Raw genomic sequence first — 27,022 nt, 5'->3', positions numbered from 1 at the left:
CTCCACATCAGTTGATTGTTTTTAATGATTGCATAGTATTCCACGGTGGTGGATGTTCATAATCTGTTTTGTTTCTCCCCTCTTAATGCGCATTCACTTTATTTCCTTTATGTGTGTGTTTGTTTTGCTATTAAAAGTAGTGTTCCAGAAATAAATATCCTTGTATTTTTATTTCTTTGGGTTGCAGGGTATGTGTATGATTTGAACTATAAACTATCAGAGTTGCTGCAGTACGGGGAGACAGATTTTTGGGCCACTAGGCCATGTGAGCTCCTGCTATGCACCTAGTAATAATTGTTTTCTCTCTTTGAAACCCTGGAGTCTCATTTGAGTGCATCAGGCGGAAGAATCCACTGCCTTTGTCTGGTAACATTTTTCCTTGGAAATTGCATCCACCCCCACTGACCTCAACTGACTTGTCTTATGGGAATGGCTTCAATACGTGTACCTCCAACTCCAGTTTCTTTCACATCTACAAATTCCTTTTAAGTGCATCCATCTGGATGTAGTGACATAGTACTGGCCACTCAAACTCAACATATCCAAAATTTAACATCTTCCTTCTGTATTTCCTACATTTCATAATGATACCCATTCTTCCCAGATGCCTGGATCAAAACAATGGGGTCATCATTGACTACCTCTTATATGTAATATATATCAATTCTGTTGATACTTTTACAATATGTGGCCATTATCCCTACATTTCAACCTCCACCAACAGCACTCAGGTCCTCATAGATTTAAGCCAGGAATACTACAAAAGTTCCTTAATGGCTCTGCCAATCACCACAGTTTCCTTTAAGGATCCTACATTATCAAGATAGGCTACCCTTCCTGCTACAGAACCTGCTCAAAGCTGTTGCTGCTTATTTCTACTACAGAGTCTGAATATCATAGCCTGGCATCCACTACCTCCTACAACCCATTCTTATTCTGTCTTTCCAACATTATCTCTAAGCATTATTAATCAAACCAACCAGTTCACTTCTTTTATATGGCATGTCTTTTACTTGGAACTTCCTCCTTCTTTAGCCTGTTTTCTTTGTAAGAAACAAGAATCATCCTTTAAGGAGAAACCTAAAAGAAGCTTCTTTGAATTCCCCAGTTGGGAATTAACTCTCCTCCTTCAAATGCTTTAGCCTACAACCATATGTCCCTTATTACACTGGATGCTTCCCTTCTCACCACCCCACAGCTTCCCCACAACTCCTAGCATACAGTCTTGCACATAAAAGATGCTTAATAAATAACGGCCAACTCGTGATATTTTAGTTGTCAAAACCATTGTCTCCCATTTAAAAGTTTATAAATGAATGTAGTTGATAAATTCTTAAGAGTTCCAAACATAGAGCCCGGTACTCTAAACTTCTATTAACAATCCTTTTAAGCATGCCAATGTGTGTTTCTGATTTAACCCCTCTTTGTTGTTTAATAATGATCTACAACCAACAAGGACAGCTCTAAGCCACACACAAACACATGCCATATTTCCAAGTAAATGCTAACAGGAAAAACCAACAAGGGCAAAACAAACCCTATATTCTTCCAATCCCTGCCAAAAGTATGAAAACAGCATCATTATGATTTCATCAGTAGGAATAGAGGGTATATTTCCAAGTTCACAAGTGTGGGGACAGTAAACCTACTGACAATTTGCTGGGGGAGTGTTAGCTAGTGTTAATTGCTTTAGGAGCCAAAGTCAATTCTGACGGATACATTTTTCTTTTCTTTTTCTTGCTTTAATGACAAAAATATGAGTCCTATTCTGAAAACACAATAAGTGAAATAACTTGAAAGAGAAGAGGCTTGATGAACAGCTGGATGCCAACTGCCCAGACACAAAGGTTCAGCAGAGCCTGAGGTATGAACGACACGATTAAAGGACTGCTAACAGAAGTTTAGAATATTGGACTATAACTCTTAAGAATTTATCAGCTATATTTATTTATAAGCTTTTAAATAGGAGGCAATGGTTTTGACAATGAAAATATCATGAGTTGACCATTATTTATTATTTATTATTATTAATAATTTCATTATTTATTAGTGGTCCCCTAAGCACTGGTGAATGCCTGCTTCCCAAATCTACAATGGCAGCAGGCCTTTCTGTTTGACTTATTAACTATAATGTACCCTAGGATTACTACCTGGCAGGCATTGTCCTCAGGGTTTTAAGAATATTATCTCATTTAAGTTTAAAACAACCCTCTCTCATGAAGATACCATTACTGCCTTCAGTTAACAGATGAGGAAATGAAGGCTAGAGAGGTTAATAGCTTGCCCAAGGCTAGAATCAGGATTTGGCTCCAGGTCTGATTCCAGAGTTTAGATTCTTAACCCCTATGCTTTACATCTATGGATATACAGTGTATTGGTTTGTATTTGTTTATATTGGTGTACTTCAGTACTTATCATTATTACCTTATCATTTATGCCTACAAGGGTACGTGTGCCTCAGAAAAGGCCAGAAGGCTTGACTTGGCCTGTGACCTTTATGCTGGCAGCAGCTTCATCACTATGCTTCTTCATGCTCCATGCTAGGACAGCACCACAGTAAGCAATTCTAACATACTCACCAGCAAACCCCCTAAGAACAAGTTAAGAGCCCATAGTTCTCTATTAGAGGTAGAACCTAGGAAACGCCTCTTAGCATAGAAAGCTCAGTTCTCACCTCTGAGAAATAGCAGGGCACAGCCTCTATTTCTGCAATTTGGAGGCTGGAAGCAAGACAGCCAAGTGATTCCCCACCAAGGCAAGTCTCTACACCATCAGTTTGTAACTTCCTTACCTTTGGCCCATCAGACTGAGTACCTTTTCCATCACCAAATACGCTTTTCATCAATGCTATCAAGAGTATGACAGTTCTAGATATATTTTAAAATTATAGGTACCTACTTAGATAATGCCCTAGCGGTACTCTCCCATAAAAATATTTTAAAGGTAGAATATCAGCTAGACTGATATGTGGGTTGGTGGAAGCTAGTGGCATTATATTGTAAAGGGGAAAATGATATCTTTAGCTGGAGTTACAAATGTGACATGAGCTTTTTTGAGTGCATCAAGAAGAAATCACTGTGCCTGAAAGCAAGGGTTTTTTTTTTCCTGCAAATGTCATCATTGCTTGGATTTGTTTCAGATGTACATTTTCTTCTACCTTTGACTGCTCATTAGTCACAATTTCTCTAAATAGCAAGCCTTTACATCTTTTAAAGGAAAAATTAGAGCAGTTATATAAAAACAACTGCTCTGCAAACAAACTTTAGAGACATCCATGGTACCTAGGAATTATAAGCATCATAGCATTTTACATAAATCATATGTTCCAATCTTCCCCATGAGCCTAAAATGACTTAATACTGTGCAGATTCTGTGTAGACAAATCCCTTCAAAACATGCACTGAATATATGAGTACACCAGCAAGCCAGCACCAGGTAACCCAAAGCCTGGTGAACTATACCCTATTATGTTAGGGGCTGAGGTACATATAATACACACAATATAGAATATAATCAGAGGGCAGGTGATGGTAGCACAGTGGCAGAGTTCTCGTTTGCCGTGTCAGAGACCCGGGTTCGATTCCCAGTGCCTGCCCATGCAAAAAAAAAAAAGAAAGAAAGAAAATAATCAGAAATTCTGAAGTATGTTTTTACATGTGCTTTTGACATGACTTTTATTGTTTTGTCTGCCTAGACCTTATTCCATGCCGCAACCACTATTTATTATGCCACTTGGGGAAAACAGTTAGTGCTTCCTAAAACACTACATATCAAGATACAGCAGGAGATGTGGTACACTGTAATTTCTACAAAAAAATCCAAGCCAGCCTATTCACTCTAACAACAAGGAGGCCAATTTCTCTGAGGTACATAAAAGTGATGATCTGAACTATAGAAAGATAATGATTGCTTTTGTGAATAAAACAACAAATGAAAGGACAGCCTGTTTATTAAGATTATAATTAGCCAACATATTACCTAATTGGAGTGCCTAGGCTATACAGGAAGTAATATTTCATTAAATTATTTTCCAATAGTACAAATAAAAACTCCAAATCACTTGCAGAACACTCATAATGTCAGTGAAAAAGGCAGATCAGTGTTTCAGAGAACGAGATAGAAAACATAAGAATACTATGAAAAATACAAATATGTAATGTAATTCATATATAATGCATTAACACAGTCCTACTAAAGAAAGAATAAAAAATGAGAACTAAATCATGTGGCTAATATATACCTAAAAATTAAATACATATCGAAGCCTTCTTACCACTTCTTCCTCATAAAATAAAGTAGTTTGTTCTATCAGCTAAATGTATACTACTCTTCTAAAATTCTTATGTTCTACTTTTTAAAGTCTGCTCTGCTCTGATTGCACAAATCGTAAATATTTCTTCATAAAATACTATCTTTAGGACATACAGAACTATGCCTAACTTCAAAACAATGCACTGAATTTAATAAATCTCTCACCTAGTACAACACATGAAATATGCTAAATAGAATATATTTTTTTCTAAACTAATCATCCTAACAAAGTTATTTTTAGACCAGCAAGTAACATTAAACTGCTGAAATAGACTGAAGTTAATCTTATCAATTATTTTCACTAGAAGGTACAGAAAGCTGTTGATTAAGTTAAATATATGTAAAGGATCAGAAATAATTCATTAGACATCATATCAATTGGAATAAAAGCCACAAACTTTTTCTGAAACTTTTTCACCTGTTAAACCAGAAGCCAAATGGTTCAACTTAACACCAGAGCCTTTAGCTGGTGAATCACCCTATTATGAAACCTATTTTTTACAGCAAATAAAATCATTCTTCAGCCTTGTTTCAAGATACCTTAGTAACCAGTTTTTTTCTTTTCTTTTCTTTTCTTTTCTCCTACAGCTTTCAATGCCTTCACTGAAATACAGGGCTGCCAAGAATCTGGCCAGGTCATCTTGGCTACAAAAACACCCTCTCCTCCCATCACCTTCCACCCCTCATCTTATTATAATCCAACAACTCATGAGGCCCATAGGAAGCCTTTCTTACTTCTCCCAGATACACACACTGTGTGCCTTGTGTGTGACTGGTACTGTTTGTTCAAAACACATCTGGTATTCTGGTATTTGAACACATCTTATTATCTCTGCAAGACCCAAACCACCAATAACACATGAACCCAAATCTACGGGAAAAGAAAGGAAAGTTGGGAAAATTATTTAGTCATGCTCTCCATCCATAAACATGTAGAAAACCAACATTCATTTATGGCAACCCAATCATTACCCCCAAGGCACAAACACTAGGCTGACTATGGGACCACAAGAAGATGTGGGTGAGAGTTTTCTATAGAAGATATAATTTACGGAATGAACAGGTTTCCTCTTACCAAGTAATTTTCTCAACTTATTCTGGAAATCTGTTAATGAGCTATTTCATGTTGTCTTGTATTTCCCATGTTCCGCGGCTCCTCTTCTATATTTTTCCCAAAGGTATCTGTGGTAGATTGAAGCTGTAAATACCCCAATAAAACATGTTCTTACATTTAATCCATTCCTGCAGGGTAAACCCCCTGTACGTAGGATGAGGTTACTTCAGTTAAGATACGACCCACTTCACTGGGACTCCTCTATTAGAGTCCTTTATAAATGGAATGAATACAATGAGAAACAGAAAGAGAGAAAGCCATGGAAGGAAGAAGCTGAAATTAACAAAATCCAGAAGAGAAGGAGAGACCAGCAGACACTGCCACAGTCCTTGCTATATTGCAGAGGAGCCAAGGTTAAGGGCAGCTGGTCTTCAGGAAAAAATCACTGCCTTGATTTGGATATTTTCCTGACCTCAAACTATAAGGTGATAAATTCCCATCATTTGAGCCAACCCATATCAAGGTATCTGCTTAGAGCAAAGCAGGAAACTAAAACCAGTATCTGTTGGCATCATTCCTACCTTTTTTTTGAGCGTCTATTACATGGCACATCATTATCACAGCTTTATGTAAATATTAATAAGGACCCCCAAATTATTGTCTTTTTCTTGCTGATGGAGAAAATGAAACTTCAAGCAGTTAATATGCTCAGAGACAAACATCAGTAACTAAAACAAGCTTCTTTGACTTTGAACTCTAAACTCCTAACAATTATACTATCAAGAGGTAAATGTCTCAAATTGCAATGTCACATGTTAGGTAACTGGGGGAAGCATCCTGTCAGTATGTTTAAAATAGAAGCCTTTAAAAAAAGGTAGTAATAGGAAAACCTCTTTTAATATAACACAAAAGAAAACCATGAGATCCTTCTATATAACATATAAAACAGCAACAGTCACAAGATGCACAGGCCTCTACTTGTTTGCATAATCAATTTCTATAATGTCACTAACAATACAACTCGATTTATTTCCCCCAACACAAATCCTTTTTCTAAATGAGTGGGCAGATGTAGGGACAGAGGGAAAATGTGCATCATTTATATCTTTCATGAACAAATGGTGAACCAAATTTCAATGACAAGCAGTGAAGAGAGAAGACAAAAGCTAAGAGGAGGAGTTAGGAAACAAGAGGGCCCCAGGAGCAGCACTAGCTGAACAAATTGCAGCCCTGTGCCCTGTCTCACAGGCCAGCCACTGAGGCCAACAAACTGCCCCAGGATGAAGTCACGTGTGTCCTCTTCTCAGGCATCAATAGACTCTGTGCAAATAAGTAAAGAGCCAAAAGGGAATGACCACAGCACCCTGGAGTCATCAGATTGTAAAGATTTTCCATCAGAAAGCTGGAAATCAAATACGTGAGATTTACATTGTGGGTACAAAGCAGCTGACTCTGAGAAACTTTCTTAGAGATCAAAGAAGCATAAAGTTAGGTCACTGACCAACTCTCATACACAGTAGTAAGTCTACTAAGAGCATGGTAAGCTATGCTAATTGGTTCAGGGGTTATATATCTCTTTTGTTTGTTCCAGCTGAGGCTTCACACACAGCAGTGAATTGGGGAGAGAGACAGTGCAATAAATCCATACAAAACAAAACAGCATTAGGGTTTGAGAGATGCTAATGAGCGCCAATGTTACAATTTGAACAACTCCTCTTCCCAGCCCCATGCAGTGCTAAGTCATTTCTAACTGGCACAGGAAGGACACATTTAAATATTCTCCAAATCCTCACACTATTAATTTCTTATTACAACTAATACTTTTAAAGTTAAATCAATTGTCATCTCAGACAGTAACACTAATTCAGTCCTTTAGAATGAAAGCATGTTCTGTATATAAAATATTAGGGTTAAAATGTATTTGTATCATCTCATTAGAAAACTCCATACAACATAAAAAAATTTAATTGACAGTAAATAATATTTTTTATAACTTATTATTTTCAAAGCAAATATCTGCCTTAAGTTAGAACGGAAGAAGTATTTTAATTTTTAAAAAATCCATTGTTTTCTTATCCTGGGAGAGAGAATAAATGGGACATGTAAACGAAACCACTATATTAAATACAAAACCCTTCACAAATCTTAAATATTATTTTGAGGTTTTAAGAACCCAAGACTCAGAATGAACAAAAGAGGGGTCCTACCAAGGAAAACATGCCTTGCATCACTATTCAGAATTAAGCATACTGTTATTGTATAGTTAAACATTGTAATGGTTGTGTGTGTGTGTGTGTGTATTCATTCTATTAAAAGAGACTAAGTGCACTTCAGGAAATTGCAAGGAATTATAATGTCTTTACAGCATACAGTAATTTCATTTGGCAAAAAGTGAACTTGTTTTGTGGTCTGATTTAGTTATTCAGTATATTTTCATTTACCATAATTAAAACATGAATTAAATGCATACTATGTGAGAAACATTCAATATCTTTAGAAAACCCAAAGTGAATATACAAAGGTTCTCTCTTGTCAATCTCTCATGTGAAATGAACATGTAAAAATAATACCGAGGGAGAAAGGGGGCTGGAGAATGGCTATTTAATGGATATGGGGTTGCCTTTGAAGGTGGTGAAAATATTTTGTAATGAGGTAGAGGTGATGGATGTACAACATTGTGTATGTACCAAATAAATAAATACCATGAAATGTACACTTTAAAATGGTTAACATGGTTAATTCCACCTAAAAATAATATTGAAGTCTGATTGAATATAGATAGATGCTTTGTAAAGAGCACTTCATTCAGTCTTTACAATGCTGGTAATGCATCATTATCCCATTTTTTTTTTTAATAAGAAAAGCCAGGCTAAAAGTCAACTAATTTACCCATGGACACACATCTAGTAAGTGATAGTACACTCAATCCTATTATGCTCTCCACCATACTTTGCTGCCTCTTGGCATCTGTGGGAACTCACCCAGCAGGAGGGTAAGGAAGACTACTCCTGACTGAATCAGAACAGTTTAGCAAAGAACAGAATATGTAAGTATATGTCACGTTCTGAAAATGACAGAGGTCTAGAATGGTGAGGGGCGGAAGTGATGAAACGTTTAGAACAATGAAAGTTGAGGCATAAGTCTGTCAAAGGCCCTAGTGCCCGTTAAGGAGTGTGAACTTCATCCTAGCACCTGCAGCCGCAGGTATCAAACTGTAGTGTGCATGAGAACCACCTGGAAGGCTTCATAAAACACAGATCAGAGTTCTGATTTACTGGGTCTGTGGTTCTGATTTAAGAATCTGCATTTCTAACAAGTGCCCAGGGATGATGCTGATGCTGGGCCAGTGGCCATATTTAAGATCCTCTAGGCACAGAACAGTCAGGGGTTTTTTAAGCAGGAGAGCAACGTGATTTTATTTACACAAACAAACAAATTAAACATTTTATTTAAAACTGACAGCAGAGATTAGGGAAGAGATTTCTGCAATGGCCAAAGCAAAACACAGTGACAACTTGAGCTAGGGTAACGATAATAGAATTCAGGGGGCTTTGGGTTTTTTGCTTTTAACTCTATCAGTAGAAAATAAAACACTCTAGCAACTTAGAAAGTTATAAAACTTAACATGAGAATTATGCAGTATGGGAACAGACTTTTTACTGACTTAGCTAGTTAGTAACTAATTAGAAAGGAAGTCACGTTGAAAAGAATAGTCAATGATGAGACAAGTCTTCTAGCATAAATTACAGAGTGGATGGTAAAGATGAGCACCACATCTCAAAAATAAGAATCAGCCCCAGTGGGAGTGATGCTCCTTACCATATGAAAAGTGCTCAAAATCTTTTCGTCCTGATAAATACCACCTTCAGGAGGGAAGGGATCCAGTAATTCCATTGCAGGATAAAATTTCCAGCATTATGGCTTGTCTCAAGACTCCAGGTGCATGTCTCCCCCTGGCTCAATCCTGCAAAGTCTTTCTAATCAGAAAAATTGAATAATGTCTTAGCTTCTTTCACTGACTACAGCTAAATCTGAAACTGAAGCATAAAAGATATATTCTTGCATAAGCTTCCATTCCCATGGTAGAAACAAAACACACATAAGATTATTTCTTTATTGTATTGGATTAACTGAGTGTTTTCAGAGAGGAGCATCTGCTCCTATAATGCAGAACCCCAGAACTGATGTTCACCCCTATCCATGCCATTCAAGTGGCATGGAGGTGCTCATTTAATTTAACCAGGTCTCCTAGTCTGGGGTTAAGCAGGGTGATAGCTATAGCACGCCACAATCATTACAAATATACTAACAAAGACAGGAGAATGTTCAGGAGAGAAGGAAGAGAAGCAACTTTTGCAAACACAGTGAAAAAGTGTGTCTGGTCCAGCAACCTACTCCTCTCCAGCAAAGTCAGCATCCCCCTTTTTAAAAGAAAATTCACAAAAAGGAAAATAGAAATGCTGTCAGATGACAGTTCCAAACCAAAAGAAAACAAACTACTGCCTTTACAAAAGTTTCAAATCTTTGAAATCTCTCAGCAACAGTAAAACCATAACTCAAGAGAGACAACCAAGTCTGACAGGTCCAACACGCCCTTTATCCTGGTGACAATGGAAGCCCTGGTCAAAATCCTGGGGCTCAGCATGGAAAAAGTACAAGCTTCTGACCCCACAGCAGAGCCTTAGGTAGTTCATTCATCCTTCCTGAGAAATCCCCCCACCCCCATTCTGTAAAATAGTGGATATTATTCATAATATACTGTCCAGTTCACAAGTTAGATGTGAAGATCAAATATGATAGAACATAGACAACAAATTGAAAGCATAATGCATCACAAACTCTTAGTCTATATATTCCAACCATGCTCTTAAAATAGATGCAAATTATATCCAAAGGAGAGAAGGTGAATCAGTCAAGATTCTTTTTATGGTATTATTAACAGCACAAATTTCATCCTCATATTTATTTCTACTTTTTCTCCAGAGGTGATCAAGAACCAGAATTGTCTGCATATCCTAGTGAAGACCAGGGCTCAGTCAATATTTCTACATAATTTTAAATCAGAGCTGGCATTTCACTCAAGTTGTACATACGATATGAAAAGAACAAAATGTTTAATGATCTCTACATTGTCATTCATTTCATCAGAGTAATATTTATTTATAGAATCTATGTGCCTGTTTATTCATTATTTTAAATGCCTCTTTTCCATTATTGTGGTGGTTCAGAGTTGTATATACCCCCAGAAAAAAACCTATTCTTAAATTTAATCCATTCCTATAGGTGTGAACCATTTTAAGTAGGACCTTTCGATGAGGTTATTCAGTTAAGGTGACGCCCAACCCAATCAGGATGGGTCTTAATCCTGTTTCTGGAGTCTTTTATAAGAAGAATGAAATACAGAGAGGAGAAAACCATGGGAAGCAGGAAGTTGAAATTCAGTAGAAACCAGAAGAGAACTCAGAGGCCAGGAGAAGAAGCAGGTGTACTGCCCCCATTATAGATAAGCCAAGGACCAAGGATCACTGGCAGCCCGCGCCAAAACACCAGTCTTTGGGAAGACAGCATTGCCTTGGTGATACCTTGATTTGGACTTGTTTCCTGGTCTCAAAACCATGCACCACTGAATTCCCATTGTTTAATTCCCTCTACATGGTGTTTGCTTGAGCCACCTAGGAAACTAAAGCAATTACATTATATTTAAACCTTTTTGTTCTTCCCTTTTTGTTGACAGCTTCTGGAATTTGACATAAGCACATTAAAACCCACAGATAAAAAATTCTCCTTTTTCCCTGGCACTGTTTTGGAATCATCTAAACATTCCACAAGGCTCTTCCTCCTACATCTGCCATTCACAAGATTAGAAAACCCATTTCCCTTTGCTTACCCATGTTTCAGTGGCTGGATTCCAAAAGACAAAAGGAGACTCTGAGAAGCCAGTAGGCAAAAGGAAGTGCTTTATCACCTGAAAGGAGAATCTCCCTAAGTAAGTTAGGAACAGACAGAATTATATAATTGCCTTTCCTTTAAAAGCCAATTCAGAACTTCTCAGAAGGGAGTAAAGAATTGCACGGGTTTAGAAGTTCAGAACTCTGGAAAAGGGAAACTATAATAGATTAAGATCCCAAGAGCCAGTTAAGTGCTTATGGAAGGGCAACAAAATATTAAGGTCATAATTGTGACATTCATTCTCTATTTCATGCTGAAATGCCAGCTGGAAAAGATGGGGACATTAGCTCTTGAATATGAAAAGGGCTTGGGAGGGCTGTGAGGTAAGAAAGCTAAGCTAGCAATATTTTTTCTCATCATCCAGGAAGGGTGGAGATACCCACATGCAAAATACAAGGAGGCATTGGAAGTCTGGCATTGGGAGGGGTGAGGGGCTGCAGAGGAGAGAAGACATATTAAAAATCCCAGCACTACCAATTCCCCAAGCAAGCAACCCTGCTTTGCACCTTATTGCATCACCCTTAAAATTAAAAATGCAATAAAAAATGCAAAAAAAACAAAATAGAATTCAGTCTATAACAACTTTGCACCATCTAACCTCATTTTTGTTAGCAGTTTAAAGATAGCTATAATGATGTAAAAATTTTGAATGTTTCCATTGAGTTTGTGAAAAAATACTTATTTCCCTCATGCCAAACAACTACAAAAAGAGCAGGAAGAAGCACTAAAACATCAACTCTGTGCTCAAATAATACTGCTATAATAACCTTTTCCCCAAAATAAAACCACTTAGGCCAAAAGATGTTTCTAACATGTTAAATAATAATAGGATTTTTCTACCAAGTCATATTTAAAATAGACAGTACAGCTGCCTTTTACTATTATTATTATTATTATTAGAAAGCCATGACAGATTTTTTGCAAATAATTCATTTAAACATTATTGGAACACTGGAAAGTTTAATTCTATCTCACACCAAACAACTACTTTTGGAAACCACATATTACTTCTTAAAGTAGGACACACATTATCAGGATGGAGTGAGGAAAGGAAAATTTAATCCACTGCTGCTCTAAGGACATTTAACTTTCAGTATCTGTTTTTAAATGGCTATGAGAATTACCAAAACATGAATGTGTGCTAATATGATAAAATGAATAAAGTCAAGGATCATTGTAAGCACTAAAGACTTTATTAAGAAGCAAATCTAAGAAAGTTAAACAAAAGAATAACACTACAAGGGACAATATAAATTAATTTATATATAGATGGGTTCTGCATTATTCAAACCCTTTAAGAAAAAAAATCTAAACTTTATAAATAATTCCTTAATGGTGTCCCCTTTTCTACTCAGTTAACAGTTAAAAACAACAAACAAGCTATAATAAGTAAAATGGAGATACAGTTTAGACAGTATGTCTACTACCATTTCATAAATAAAATTCTTTAATCATCATCTCATTCTCACATTATCTACTCACGCTACTCACACTTCGGAGAGGTGGGAGAGACAAGAAATGTAGAAAGTGACTAAAACAGCTCAGCTTGGTAAATAGTGAAATTTAAATATGAAAAGATTTTAACCATTTCCACTCGGGTATGATAATTAAATGTACAATCCCATCTCCCCAACCAAAACATAACATTTGTTAGAAATAAACAGCCCCATGAAGCTCAGTGAACACACATAGCAATGTTAGGGAGACCACTGCGTGATGAAGACAAAACAAATTAAGCATTTTTCACCATCTCCAGCTTGTAAAAGGGAAATACATATACATAAGGAGATGCTATAGTAATTAATTTAAAAATCCTTCTAAAATGCTATATACAAAAATCAAACTACAGCATCACTGAAGAGTAAAAATGTTCTTAGAAAGAAAAAAAAAATGCCTCTATAACAAGATCCCTTGGAGGTGGATGAGGTGTTCCCTCTCCAAAGTATTCAACTGAGACCCAGAGAAATCTCTCACTAGTAGTTAGAAGGGGTTTTAGGCTTTCCTCAAAGACACCAACACAAAAGAAAATGATGTATCAAACAATATTTTAATAAAGAAATTACTAATAAATGAGTGTGTAAGGCAAGCATTTAAATGTCAACTCATCTGGTTTACTTTAAAAAATTTTTTCCCAAAAAAAATTAACCAAAGCTCCATTTCCTTAACAAATACACTAACTGGCAAAATTAGTTTTCAAAGTATAAATTAGAGGAAATTAATTCAATACCACTGAACTTTGTGACATGACTAAGCTGATTGCAATAAAATTGTCCCTGCTTCTACACTGTGAGAACCCTGACAATTTATCATTATTGTCTTTTATTGTTATTTAAATGTGTGTGGGGGGGTGATCATTTACCATTCCAGATATTTATATCATAATTATTCAATTATACTGTAATTCCTTAAAAGGAAGCTAGAAGGTGAAATGTTTCTTTGTATTTGTTCTAACACTTAGCACACATGCAGACAGATACATATTGGATGATCTTTTTCTATTACTTCTTCATGGAAAGTAAACCTCAGCAAGCAAAACACAGGGAATTCATTAGGGAAGGAAGGAAGGAAGGAGGGAAGGAGGGAGGCGGGGAGGAAAAATTAAATAATCAGAGCAGATTAAATTTCTGCATTGTTCTACACTCAGAGAAAAACACTCACGGACAATAATAGCTGCAGTGACCAGAACTTGGGAGGAAACTTAAAACTCAGAGAGGGCATAATAAAAAGCAGTTCTGACTCATTCAGAATTCCAATATTTCTTTAAAGCCAGATGGAGACAAACTCCTAACCAGTGCCTTCCACCTGTCAGATATTTAGCACAAATTTGTAGAAATGAGCCAAATCCCTTATGGTTAGCATTGATTCCTTCAATGACTCCTGGTTTCTAGAATGATGACTACAGAACCCTAAAGCAACAAAGGGAACTGAGCTTCAGGCCTGCAAACCAGGTTTGAAGGTGAGGGACCATCATTTTTATTTTCAATATCATTATCTTCAGGACACTTCAGGACATTTTGGATGTTAGAAAGAATGTGTAATAAACAACTCCTTTGGCGGCTACTCTATCTTGTGAAGTCTGCTTAAATCGTCCAACCAAGCAATAGACGGACAGACAGACAGATACATAAATACACAGATAGATATAGGTAGATAAGATAGCTACAGACATCTAGGCATCCCCACAGAGACATATGTAAAACGCATATACATAAACAACCACAAGTTTATTTCCTATAAAAACTTAAATTGTGTATCTGAAAACCAACTTCCTTCTCTCTGAAAAGAGTGAAGAGGTAACAATTTTTATGGCAATTCTACCCATCAAGCAAATAAAGGTTTCTACAGTTTTTAACTTACTAGGAAAATTAATAATTAGTTTTGAAATTTCCATGAGTGGACAAATCTTGTAGAAAATGTATATTAATAGGGATAATCTCAACAGACTTTGTTAGGCATGGGATTTATAATAAAGTAAAAGTAGTAATAGGGCAAAGCATTTGAAAGATTTCTTCAATACACACTTTTTCCCCCCATATGATTCAGCCCCGTGGGAAAGAGAAAAATTCTCACCAAATAGTCCTTTTTGCAAAATATATTTTCCTGTTTGGAAACAAAGAACCTTACGGCTAGCTAGTTCAGTAAGCCAAATAATACTCACGTGATACAAAGTTCAAGTCTGTCCCAGCGCAGGAAGAATATACTGGTTTTTTGTGTGTATCTTGATTGCGCTTTTTGTTTACTTTGGATTAAAATTAAAATAGCTGATACTATGAGAAAAAATGAAAGAGCTCTGAATCAAGCATAAGATAAGGAAATTATTTTTCCAGTAGCATTTCCCAGATATGACTAAAGCAAACCAATATGGAGTCTACCTGTGAAGTCTCTCCACTCTAATGTTTAGTACTCCGAGAGGTTCTCCACCCAGCTTCAGGTCCTAAACAGATCCTTCAAAGTAAAACTGAGTCCTCCACTGAAATGAAGCTACTTGTCCCCAACATAACTCTATCTTTTAAAGAAGCAAAAACCACAACACAGCTAGGACCAATCTTTCTATGCCAGGTAATGATAACCTTTCATTACTCACTCATCATTCCAAACAAAAATTGAAAAAGGACATAAAAATTATAAACTAGGCTATTTTCTAGTTTAAAATAGAAAAATCTAGTTTGAGTAGAAAAATCTAAAGTGGCCAGAATAAAAAGACCCATAAGGAAGAAAAATCAATGGCATTTGGAAAGCTCCAGGGCAAAATTCTGTAACAAAGCCGTATTCTCTGCCAAGCAAATTAGTATGCTGTTTCTAACTCAGCCGAATATATGTGGGAAAATTAGAATCCAAAATTAAAAACTGAAGAACAGAACTGCTCTGACAAAACACTAACCCCAACATTTCCTAATCACTTTCAAACTTCAGATGGAAGTTAAAAAGAAGTCAGCTTTCACCTACAGATGGAGGAAAAAACAAAGTGAGGTGGCCTTAAGGTGGGTGAGTGTTGCTTCCATTAGTGTCCACAGCTTCAGGCCTAGACACTGGCAGCAAAGCAGGAAACCACGGCACAATTTCAAGTCATGACCCTCTGTTAACTTGTAACAGAGGAGAAATACCAATTTCATCAGGCCATAAGAAAATAGCAATTACATGACACCTAACCCCCAACTCCACCTAGGGCATCTGCTCAACTATAACATACCAAGTCAACTTTCGTACCATTTCCACCTTCTCAATTTGCAGGTTCTTCTACAGCACAGCCCATTTTCACCTTTAAAAGTGGTTTCCACACCCAAAAGGAGAGGCGACACAAATGGGAGATGGGAGAAACAGGTTGTAGTTTCTATTTGCATCTCTTTCTTTTGTTTCTATCTGTAAGGGCTTCTAATATATAAAATACATTACTACAGTATTATAGGTATATATATTTTAAATATTTACATATTGTATGTGCATCTCAAACTTTTCAGAATCATAGGGTAAATCGGCAAAAGGAAAATTACGCCAGCCTAGAGTCAGGTCTGTTCTACATATTTGTATCTGCCAAGGGTAATTAATGGCAAATATAGATGTAATCAATTTTCATCATCAGCCTACACCTCTGCCCCTCCACTGCTTCATTTCATTGATTGGAGAGGCTTGTACCCTTGAGCCAAAACTCACCCCCTTGAGGATCCTTCCTCACCAGTAAGATACACCCTTCCTGAAATGATATCTTGGTAGTGAGCTCTTTACCCCCAAGATTTCCAAGAGCACATAACCACTTTTTGAGCAAGATGAAATCATAAGTGCAGGTCTCTCATTTAGAAGATAGTGAATTTAGGTAGCAAGAAAAATCAGTGGCTTACTAAAGCAAAATCCACTATCATAATTCTATACGTGGGACACATTCTCCTCATCAGGCTAAAAATACACTTATACCAGATCAATAGCAAAGAGAAAGAGGGTCTGCCTCTGTCTACCTCCCTCTCGTTTATATTTGAGAGGGAGAGAGCTGATGGGACAAAGGGCAAGGGAAATTGCTTAAAGAAGCTTCCGAGACAGTCTTCTCTTTCTTATGCACACTCATACACCCAACTTTTTGTAGAAAGAACTGCAAATATATATATATATATATATATATATATATAAGCTGAAAGCCTTCCAAACAACAAGGAAAGAGATTTATCTTCAATGCCATGAATTGTTCCAAATAAAAAGTTCTATTTAAATAACCTGCCATTCTAGCCTTTTGATACCTATTAATTCAAAGAATATAGGAAGTTATTCAGATCCATTTAGCATATAAGTTCATTTGTCCTTAATTGAAGCATTTCAAATCAAAATTTCTAATTCATCTTATTTCCATTGTAAAAGAAACTGCACAATCAAGTCATCAAATCAAGTAAGTGGCCTGTCAACATTAGATTTATTATACCCAGGAAAGACTAAATGAAAGTATTTCCCTCCATAAACCCCTCAAACTCTTTATGTGCAAAAAGGAACATTCAATAATTTTTGTTAACTTCATTGCAGTAAATATGTCATATTATTAAATTTGGGAATCAAGAGGCTGCTCAGAATTAACCCAAAGATATTGTTGCATCACATGAGGTTGAATCCTAAGTAAGGCTGTAAACAGTCAACCACATTGTACTTAGTCCACAAAGGGGGCAGAACAGCCATGGGTCACAGACTTCTTTCCATTGTTCTCCATTCAGTGACTACACCAAACACTAATCTCAAAGGCTGAGTCTCAAAACGTGGCTTTGTAACCACCTCCCCAAGGTGATCTGGGTGAAGTCTTTGACCTGCACTGATTTCAGGTCACACTCCCATGAGATTAGCACGGCAGAAGGCAGGCAGTGTTAACCTAAGTTTGCAATGCATTCCTGATCCTTCCCTTAGTCCAGCCCCAGGAAGACCTGCAGGGCTCTCAGCTGAAATGCAGACAAAATAGCCATTAAATAAAGCCTGTAAATGAACTGTAGGACCTAAATTTATCAAGGTCAGACACACATCAAGCATGGAATCAATATTTTTTCTTTTGTCTAATCAGATTACTTAAACAGTAATAAATATAATATAAATATTTCCTAAACCTGAAGCCATTTGACCTATCATCTCTTTTTCAGCACTCCTATCATCCTATCTTCTCAGTATACTGGAGGAGATATTGAGATGATGTAATTTTTTAGGAGCCCAGAGTTAAGAATTAAAACAGCTTCCTAAGGATCATCCATCCTTAAGAAGCATCTAGGTGAGTGGGCCACGGTGGCTCAGCAGACAAGCATGCTTGCCTGCCATGCCAGAGGACCTGGGTTCGATTCCCAGTGCCTGCCCATGTAGGAGAAAAAAAAAAAAGAAGCATCTAGGCCCCAAATTCAGTTCTCTCTTGTTTGTTTACTTATGTTAATGATGTGACTGTTACATATTTCTAAATAAATAGAAATGCTACAGGCTTTTCTCTGGGGAGGGTGGGTGGGGGGCTTCAGTCCTCCTAGTTCAGTTTAAGACCACCAATGTGGAATTTGGAGAGGGCCTTGCTTTCTAAAGCACACAGTTGTCAACAGCAAGTGGGTGAAGCCCTAATTAGCATTAAACAGGCCCCAGGAATGAACAGCAGGACGACAAGGTCACTAAACTAAAGAGGAGGCCAAGCCACCACAGGCCCCCAAAACAATGCCCGAGGTACCCATGCAAAATTTGAGAAGCAACCCAGGCGTGTACAGGATGAGCAGCGGCACTGAAATCTCCAATCCTCCTTTCACTCTCCTCTCCAAAGAGACAGAAAGAAAGAAAGAAAAGAAAAACCAAATGGCCCACTTCTTCAGTGCAGCATGATACGTAATTAGTAATCACTTCTGTCCCGGAGAAACAACAAATGAAAGGCAGCTCAGAACATCACAATGGCAACCAAGAGGAATTACAGAATACAATTAGCATCTGTGTTAAAATGGGCAATGGTTTTCTCCCACAACATCCCAGTATTTTCTCCACAAAGAGGAAAACTGTACAACCAACTGCCAACTTGTTGATTTTTTTCCATTTAAAAAAACAATAATAAAGCACAAACTCTGCACACATTCTCTATTCACATGTGACAATGAAGCCCTTTCTTAAAATGAACTATAGGACTGTTGGTTTTTCCACTCTTCTGGCAATAAAAATTCTTCCTTCTTCAAATCACCACAAGATAACGACAGAAGTTTATTTGGTAAGTTTGAGAGAGTTATTTTCAGCATTTTAAACATCTGAGCCCTATTAACTTTGATCTGATCATTGACCATAATCCCCCATCCTGTTTTTATTTGTGTTTCTGTTTTGTTTTGTTTTTTAATCTGGCTTTCGTTCATATTCAGCTTGTGAAAAGTTTCAGCTACTCTGAATGAGAACAGACTTCATATCAGCAAACAAGTTACTTAAAGTCAAAAAATAATTTTAAATGAAAAGGCAACATGTTTCCAAGATAACACATAAAGAAACAGTAGTTCAGAAAATGCAAAATAAAACCTAACTTTCACTATTCCAGCCCTACTTTCTAAAATAGAAAGTTGTCTATAGCAAAAACACTTGAAAGAAGTAACACTGTTAAGAAACTTCACACTAGACTGGGGCTTTTAAACAAAAGTATTTCCAGCCAGAAAGTCCATTAAGTCTACTTAAAAAAAAAAAAAACAAAAAAAAAACTCCTGAAATGTTGTGAAATCAATAGCATAAAAGGGAAGATATAAGAACATTTTTAACTAAAAATGCAGCTATAATTTGTGTTCCATGAATTCTTCAAAATTTTACTCTTAGGCATATAACTATATTATTGACCAAAAAACTCAAAGTGTTAGTTCAAATTTTTCATGGGGAAAACAGCATCTTTTTGTTTGCATTTCTAAGGGATGTTTTAAAACCTATTTGGTAATCTTTCTTCATCATTCCACTTGACTACTAAGGAGTGTGCAAACTAACTTTTTCAATTTCTCATGATATTACTTATGCTTTCTCTATATTCTTACCATACAGTATTGGTATAACACATAAGATATTCAATATATTCTATATAATAGAGTAATTACTTTATTTTCTGTAACATATGATTTGCATATTCTCTCTACATATTTAATATAACGTATGTTAATCAATGTTATCTACATAATAAAAATATTGAACAAAAGAGCAGGTTATTGTGAGAAACACTGGCTTTGCTATTTTAGGGAAATTATCACAAAGTTATCCACCTCTATTTTTCACAAAGGGGAAAAAAAAGACAATAAATAATTTTACTGCTCTTTGAACTGGAGAAAACTATTTTCCTAGATGCCAGAATGCTCAGTTAAACTCAGCTGATTATGGAAAATGAGAATATTCCATATTCATGGAATATTCAACTAAAATATTACTTGCTTTGATAGTAATATCATCCAAAGTAGAAAGGCAAGCAGCAGTTTTGCATGAAATACATAAGACAAAGGCTTAAAAGAAAATATTGGCAAAAAGTTTATATTGTGGTTTGCTCAATTCGTTAAAAACTCAATCTTTCAGTGGGTGTGGATGTACTAAAAGGCGCATAGAAAAGATTGAGAACAGATAATCAGTGAAAAGTTTTTCCCTGTAATTAAATATTTACAAATAAATGGTACTGAAAGGAACCTACAAAACACCCACTTTAAAGGAAGATACACTGTACATCTGAAGTAGAAAGCTGGTTGATGGCATGTAATATTATGAGAATATAGCTATTCTGTTCAATAACTGTACTAACTGAAATAGCTAATAATTCCAAGTAATTTCACATCTGTACTGTTCTTGATCACAGTTTAACCTATATAGTCATATATACTTCCTGAAAATGAAAAGGATACTCACTTTGATTGTAATATCATCCAAAGCAGAAAGGCAAGCGGCACTTTTGCATGAAATATATAAGGCTAAGACGTAAAAGAAGACATTGGCAAAATATTAATCATAAGATTATCCCCATAGATTTTACAATGTACAACTGTACCTGAACATTAAGTTTCTAAATAATATGATATGAGTTACATATGAAACGTTTATCACATGTAAAAGTTGTATTTGCCATCCTCTATGAGTTACTACCCTAAAACAACGTATTTAATAGATCCTATTGGTACTTGACATCCCCTGTTTAACATCCTTCATTCTCTCCCCACCGGTATGGACATAAGTCCCTGCCAACCTTTCTGACACCTTTCCAGCTCCCACCACTATCAGCATCAGCACCCAGCAGTAACCATTTAAACTTCATACACCTCCTACCCAGCCACGATGTTAGGATTCTTTGTCTTGCATGTTGTGTTCTCTGGAATGTCCGTCTCTACCACCTTGTTTGCCCAGAGAGATAACCAGCCTTGAAATATCAGACTATGCAAGAATTCTTCACTGATTGACAACCACGGTAAAAGACAACCTTATTTCAAACGTTTTCAGATGTATGTAGATGAGGAAGAGAAAAGACTCGCAACAGATCGAGAATGCTCAATATTTAACTGATTATTCAGTTAATTCAGTTATTCAGGAATTGTTTGCTCTATGTGTCCATCACAATTCTAGGGGGATAATGAAACATTACAATATGTGTTCTCTACCCTTCTATATGTAGAATATTGTTGGGGAGTCAAGACTATTATACACAAAATAATTAGTAGATTCTATTAAAATGTGATAAAAAAATAAGAGACTGGAATAATCATATTGATGAACATAGTATTTTACAATTTATAAAATAATTTCCATATATTACCAAATGTAATCCTTGTAATTGGATGGAGGAGTGGGTCTTATTGTACCCAATTTAGAGAAAATGAAAATATCACAGGTTCTACAACTAGACCTAGTGGCAAAGCCAGGACCTGATTCTAGGAAGTTATTATAACTCATTATTCCTTCACTTTCTCTAACAGAGCAAATGGAACTGTCCACAAAGAGAGAGAAGGTAGAGAAAAGGGGCCATAATGTAAGCTTTAAAGAATGGGAAGGCTCTGGACAGGTAAAAAGGGAGAGAATAGCTGAGCTATGGTGAAAAACAAGGAACAAGCACAATTGCCAACAGTGTAAGAGCCACTGAAGATATGGATCTGCAAGAGCAAAATAATTAAGCTGGAGGTAGGAAATGGAGTTACTCCCCAGGGAGGTGCAAACCAAAAGAAGGCATTTCTTATGGTATATGAGTTTGCTACTGGAGGTCTATGATGAAGATAATATCATGATTTAAAGATTTAAGAGAGAAATTTTAAATAATAGTCTGCAGAACATTTTATTGGGAGATTCTCACAAGGATTCAACATAAGTTTAGTTTCTTAGAAGCTCAAGAAATTTGGTATTATGCACGTAAAAAAGAGTAGTACATCCTGAATCCTGTAAAGATCGTCATAAAACAAAAGGTAACTGCATCCTCTAAAGTTTTCTTTTAGAAAATAAATGGTATAGAGAGAGGGAATCATTCTTTGTATATTTCTCCTTGATTCTTTTGTTTCTGTGCTTGTGGATATCAATAGAAATGTTGTAAAGCGAAAGGTTATTTCATCTATCTCAATAACCAACCAGCTCCTATAATGATTGCTACCCGAAGGAGAGCCGTAAGTGTCTGTTTTCCTGGGAGAGTCCAGGTTCATGCCTGTTGTTCTGGTGTAGTTATTAATGGTGCCTGTTCCCTTTCACTCTCAAAAGTGTTCCAGCCTGGAAAATCAATGGGAAAGTCATCCTACCGATAATGTGCTAACAGCAATCTCAAAGCTATAAACAGAGACTTCATTTACCCAACTCCAAGGGGCACCACTGACACTGAAGTCTTTGAACATGGCACCCCCTAGAGTTGGGTAATACAGAAGAACAGGGACTACGGAGATCCAATTGTGCTATCTGGTTCCTATTTTCAGGGCAGTTTAAGGTACAATTTTTCAAGCTTATTTAACATGCTGCACATTTGTCCAGCAAATTTTACTGTCCAAACTAAATCACAAGTAGGAAATTAAACAAAAATAAAATGTGCAGATAACCCCAATCCAAGCACACACCCAGAGGGGAAACAGGATGCTGTGCTCCCTCTCTGGGGGGACCAGCTGGAGAACCCCAGCATTTGGCAATGTCCAAGGACCACCAGGAAGGCCTATCCAAGGCCTTTCCTCTCTTTGGTCCCTGCCATATCATGTTCAGCAACAGTATGTTTAAAAAATGATCTAAACATAAATAGGCACCATTAGAAATGCTATTATGAATATGTTTCTAACTCATGTTAACTAGCAGTGATATTTATGTCTATGTCACTGGAAAATCAAAAGTCGATACTCTGTAATATGCATATATGATTTCCTTGGCCAAACCAGAAATTGGGTTTTATGTGCATCCAATTGCAGTTTTTTCTTAAATCATGCTGCCTCTCAAAAGGAAAAGATACAATCCTTTCAACTAAGAAAAAACTGCCAACTCCCAACTAGATACTAAAGAAATAGAAAGATTATCAATGTGTCAGAGAAAAACCAAGCCAAGCATAAAAAGAAAGAGGGCCAAATTTTTTCTTCTTCCACCAGATACGATTTGGTACATTTACATTCCCTACCACAGTGCTACTGAAGAAATATGAACATCATTATACATCACAGGCTCTTATTGCTATTGGAAACTAAGGCTGGCCTCAAGCAGAATATTTTGATTCTCCAGGAAAAATATTTTTCTTTCTGAGATTGTGAAAAAATTTTAGTCACCATTGTTAGTTACCTAGAATTCTGCACATTCCACGAGGCCCACAATCGGCCGTAACTGTGGGTCCACTTTTAAGCTTCCTTTCATTTGTGTGTCACACCTGGGGTACTCACTAGGCTGTCACCCATGGCTTCTGAGTCTGGAAGCCCATTTCTATGCGTTTTTCACACCAGCTTTAAAACAAAGGTAGCCATTGCTTTAATTTTTATTTACTTCAAGTTAATGTTTTTGTTAATAACTGAACAAACCCTGGTCTACTACGGCATTTTGGTGGCAATGTTACCAATGCCAAGATTCACAGTTCATTTAAAAGTTGAATGGAAACCAAGCAGTTGATGTATGGCAGAAGTAGCTTGTGGTTCCCTGGGAAACTTTTCCCCTTATTCCTAGGAGTATAACATCCCAGATTTGGCTAAGGACTCGAATACGTAGACTATTTCCTAACTTCCCTTACAGCTAGCTGTGGCCATGTGATCAAATTCTAGCAAATGGGACACAGAAGTGCTAAGGACAAATTCCAGGTCCTTCCCTTGCAGGAGAGAGAGGTGACATCCATGCCCTCCTCCTCTGCACTAGCTGGAATGGAGACAGTGCTAAAAGATATGTGTGTCAGCTTGAATCTGTCGTGAACCCCAGAAAAGCCAAGTCCTTTAATCCTCATTCAATATTGCTGGGTGAAACCTTTTTGACTGTTTACATGGAGATGTGACCCACGTAATGGTGGATGGTAACATTTGATGGATGTTTTCCATAGAAATGCATCTCCACCCATTCAAACTGGGGTTGCTTACTGGAGCCCTTTAAAAGGGAACCATTTTGGAAGAAGCTTCAGAGTCAACAGAGCCAGAGACCTTTGGAGATGTGGAAGGAAATTGCCTCTGGGGACGCTATATGATGAGGAGAGAAAGCTAGCCAACATTGCCATGTGCCCTCCCAGCTGACAGAGGTGTTCTGGACTCATTGGCCTTTCTTGAGTCAAAGCATCTTTCCCTGGATGCCTTAGTGTGGACATTTTCACAGCCTTAGAATTGTAAACATGCAACATAATAAATTCCCCTTTTTAAAAGCCATTCCGTTTCTGGTATATTGCATTTCAGCAGCTATAACGATCTAAAACAGTATGGCAGCCATCTAAGTCACAAGATGAAAGTCAGATCTTGAGGAGAGAGAAAACAAGTCATATCAGTCCTAAACCAAACTGTTTATGTGAGAGAGACATAAGTTACTGTTATTGTGGTATTTTTCACAACAGCAGCAATCTATGTGAATTGATGTGTAAATAAATTCTATTCTTCATTTCCCTTCACTTTTCTTCATTTCTTATATTAACAATAGGTCAAGATGTCACGGATGGAAAATGTATCCTTCCTAACCACTCAGAGGGTATTATCAATTCTGAACACTGTCCTATTCACAGATTTTAAAAATACATTTTTGTAACTAATACAACAGTGAGGGATTACTCTTTTCATTCTGACAAAGAAAAATTGTCCCTAAAATTCTTCTCTCTGAACACTGCCCCCCAAAATGTAATATCTGCTTGGAGAAAATGGGAAAGGAAAGTCTCCAGGGACCATTTTAGGCTTCAAGCATTAGTATCCTGGCTAAAGAAATATCCCTCCTCATTTTGCTGTAGATAAATTACAGGCTAGACACATTTTCATAAGCTTCTACCTGAGAAATTCCAACCGTCTGAACAATATTAATTATTTATCACAAATCAACAGATATTTTATCACAAACTGCAATACAATAAAAAGAGCATTAGGTTGATAAGTACCAAATCACTGTCAAGCTTCTGACTGTACATAATTGGAAACAAGACTCTAAAACTGCCAAAAAGACATAGAAGCTGGCAGTCCCTTGTGACAACCAATATAACTAACACAAGAATAGCTTTGAGAAGGTGGAAGAAAGTTTAGAAGCAGTGAAGCAACATATAGCATTTCCACTTGGGCTCAATTTCCCCATCAAAAACACTGGTATGGCACATAAGTTAGACAAAGAAAAACTATACACAACATATTCATCAAAATACCAAACCACACTCAAAACAAACTAGCAATAAAAGCCACCTTTTTTCAAACTTTTGCCCAAAAGGAAGTACGAGTACAATTTTCTAAAGGAATTGATAATTATTCTGGCTCCCTTATACCTAGAAAAGAGACTTCTTTCCCCACCTCAATACCCCTTTCCAGTTTGTATCAACAGCAGTGTAATTCCACAGATCCTTAATTAAAATAAGCACACAGTGGAGAATTTGAATAGTTGAAAATGCCATCATTTCTAGAGAAATTAGCATTAATTGGCTTAGCTTTTGGTTCCAGGAAGAAAAACAAAAAAAGGAAATTAAACCCAAAGTGTGGGTAGGTGGAGGAGAAGGGAAAGGGTGCCCTGAGTTACCACTCCCTCCTCCTCTGAACACGAGTCAAAATGTTTCCAACTCCTGCAGTGAGGTACACTGCCACCCATGCCTGCAAGTCCTGCCAGCTGACTTTCTGTGATGATGAAAATGGCTTGTGCTTTCCAATGGGGCCACAAGCCTCATGAGTTTACTGCCCTCTTGAATTGTGGCTAGTATAAGAAGGAATTAAATTATTTTATTTTAATTAATTCAAATTGAAATGGTCACAATGGCTAGGGGCAACCATACGGGATAACACAGATCTAAAATGTTCCTCATTTTCACCATTTTTCAAATTTCCACTCAAAAGCTGTCTTCTCTATGAAGCATCCCTGACCCCACAGCCTAAAACTTAGCCCCTCTACTCTGGTATACACAGCAAGTTAATAAACATAGGAAAGACTACTCTTCTTTTGTGTGGGAGCAAATAAGGTAAAAAAAAAAAAATTTAATCAAAATTATTTTTAAAAATCCTTTAAAAAGAAGTCCAGTAATTCATAAATCAAACCAGAGCAGTTTTTCAACCAAGTTGGGAACAAGTTCAACTTTATTCAGTTCAACACCAAATACAGTATCAGATTTGCATGTAAGGGCCATGAAAAATTCACATCTGAATATTCAATTGCAAGCAGTAGAGGGAGACACCCTTACTAGGAGAGGTACAATGTAAATGAGACCAACAGAGAGAGTAGAAGATTCACTTGTTCCATCTTTCACACTCCTTCGAGGGTCAGCACAGGCATTGTACTGGCAAAGCCCATGCCATAGCAGTTCCTTCTCCCCATCTCTAGGCTCCCATCCTCCCTCTCTCTTTTACATCCAACCTAGATATTTCAATACACATAATTTAAATGTAGGAATGATTAAATTCTACTAAAACAGTCATCACTTTCTATTGTTCATTAGTTATTTATGTATAACCATTCTGTCCTATTCAATTATTTATCTTTGTCTTATTCACATGTCAATTTAATTTGTATGGTTGTCCAACACAAAAGCACTGCATGTGAACTACACCATATTTGCTTTTATTTATAATAAAATTAAGAACTGGTTTGAAAGTAAAGTACCAAACCCAAAAACCTTCAGTGAGCAAGTATGTGTTAAAAAAAAAAAAAAGC

General features: G+C 36.7%; 1 protein-coding gene across 2 annotated transcripts in view; it reads right to left on the bottom strand.

Moving 5' to 3' along the window:
• TMTC2 (transmembrane O-mannosyltransferase targeting cadherins 2) overlaps positions 1-27,022 on the bottom strand; it is a 478,556-nt gene that overhangs the window by 368,910 nt on the left and 82,624 nt on the right. The window lies entirely within an intron of this gene.

The sequence above is a fragment of the Tamandua tetradactyla genome, chromosome 7 (assembly GCF_023851605.1).
Source record: "Tamandua tetradactyla isolate mTamTet1 chromosome 7, mTamTet1.pri, whole genome shotgun sequence".
NCBI classification, from domain to species: domain Eukaryota; kingdom Metazoa; phylum Chordata; class Mammalia; order Pilosa; family Myrmecophagidae; genus Tamandua; species Tamandua tetradactyla.
Note: the sequence above shows the minus strand (reverse complement) of the source record. Positions and strands in the feature narration are given on the sequence as shown.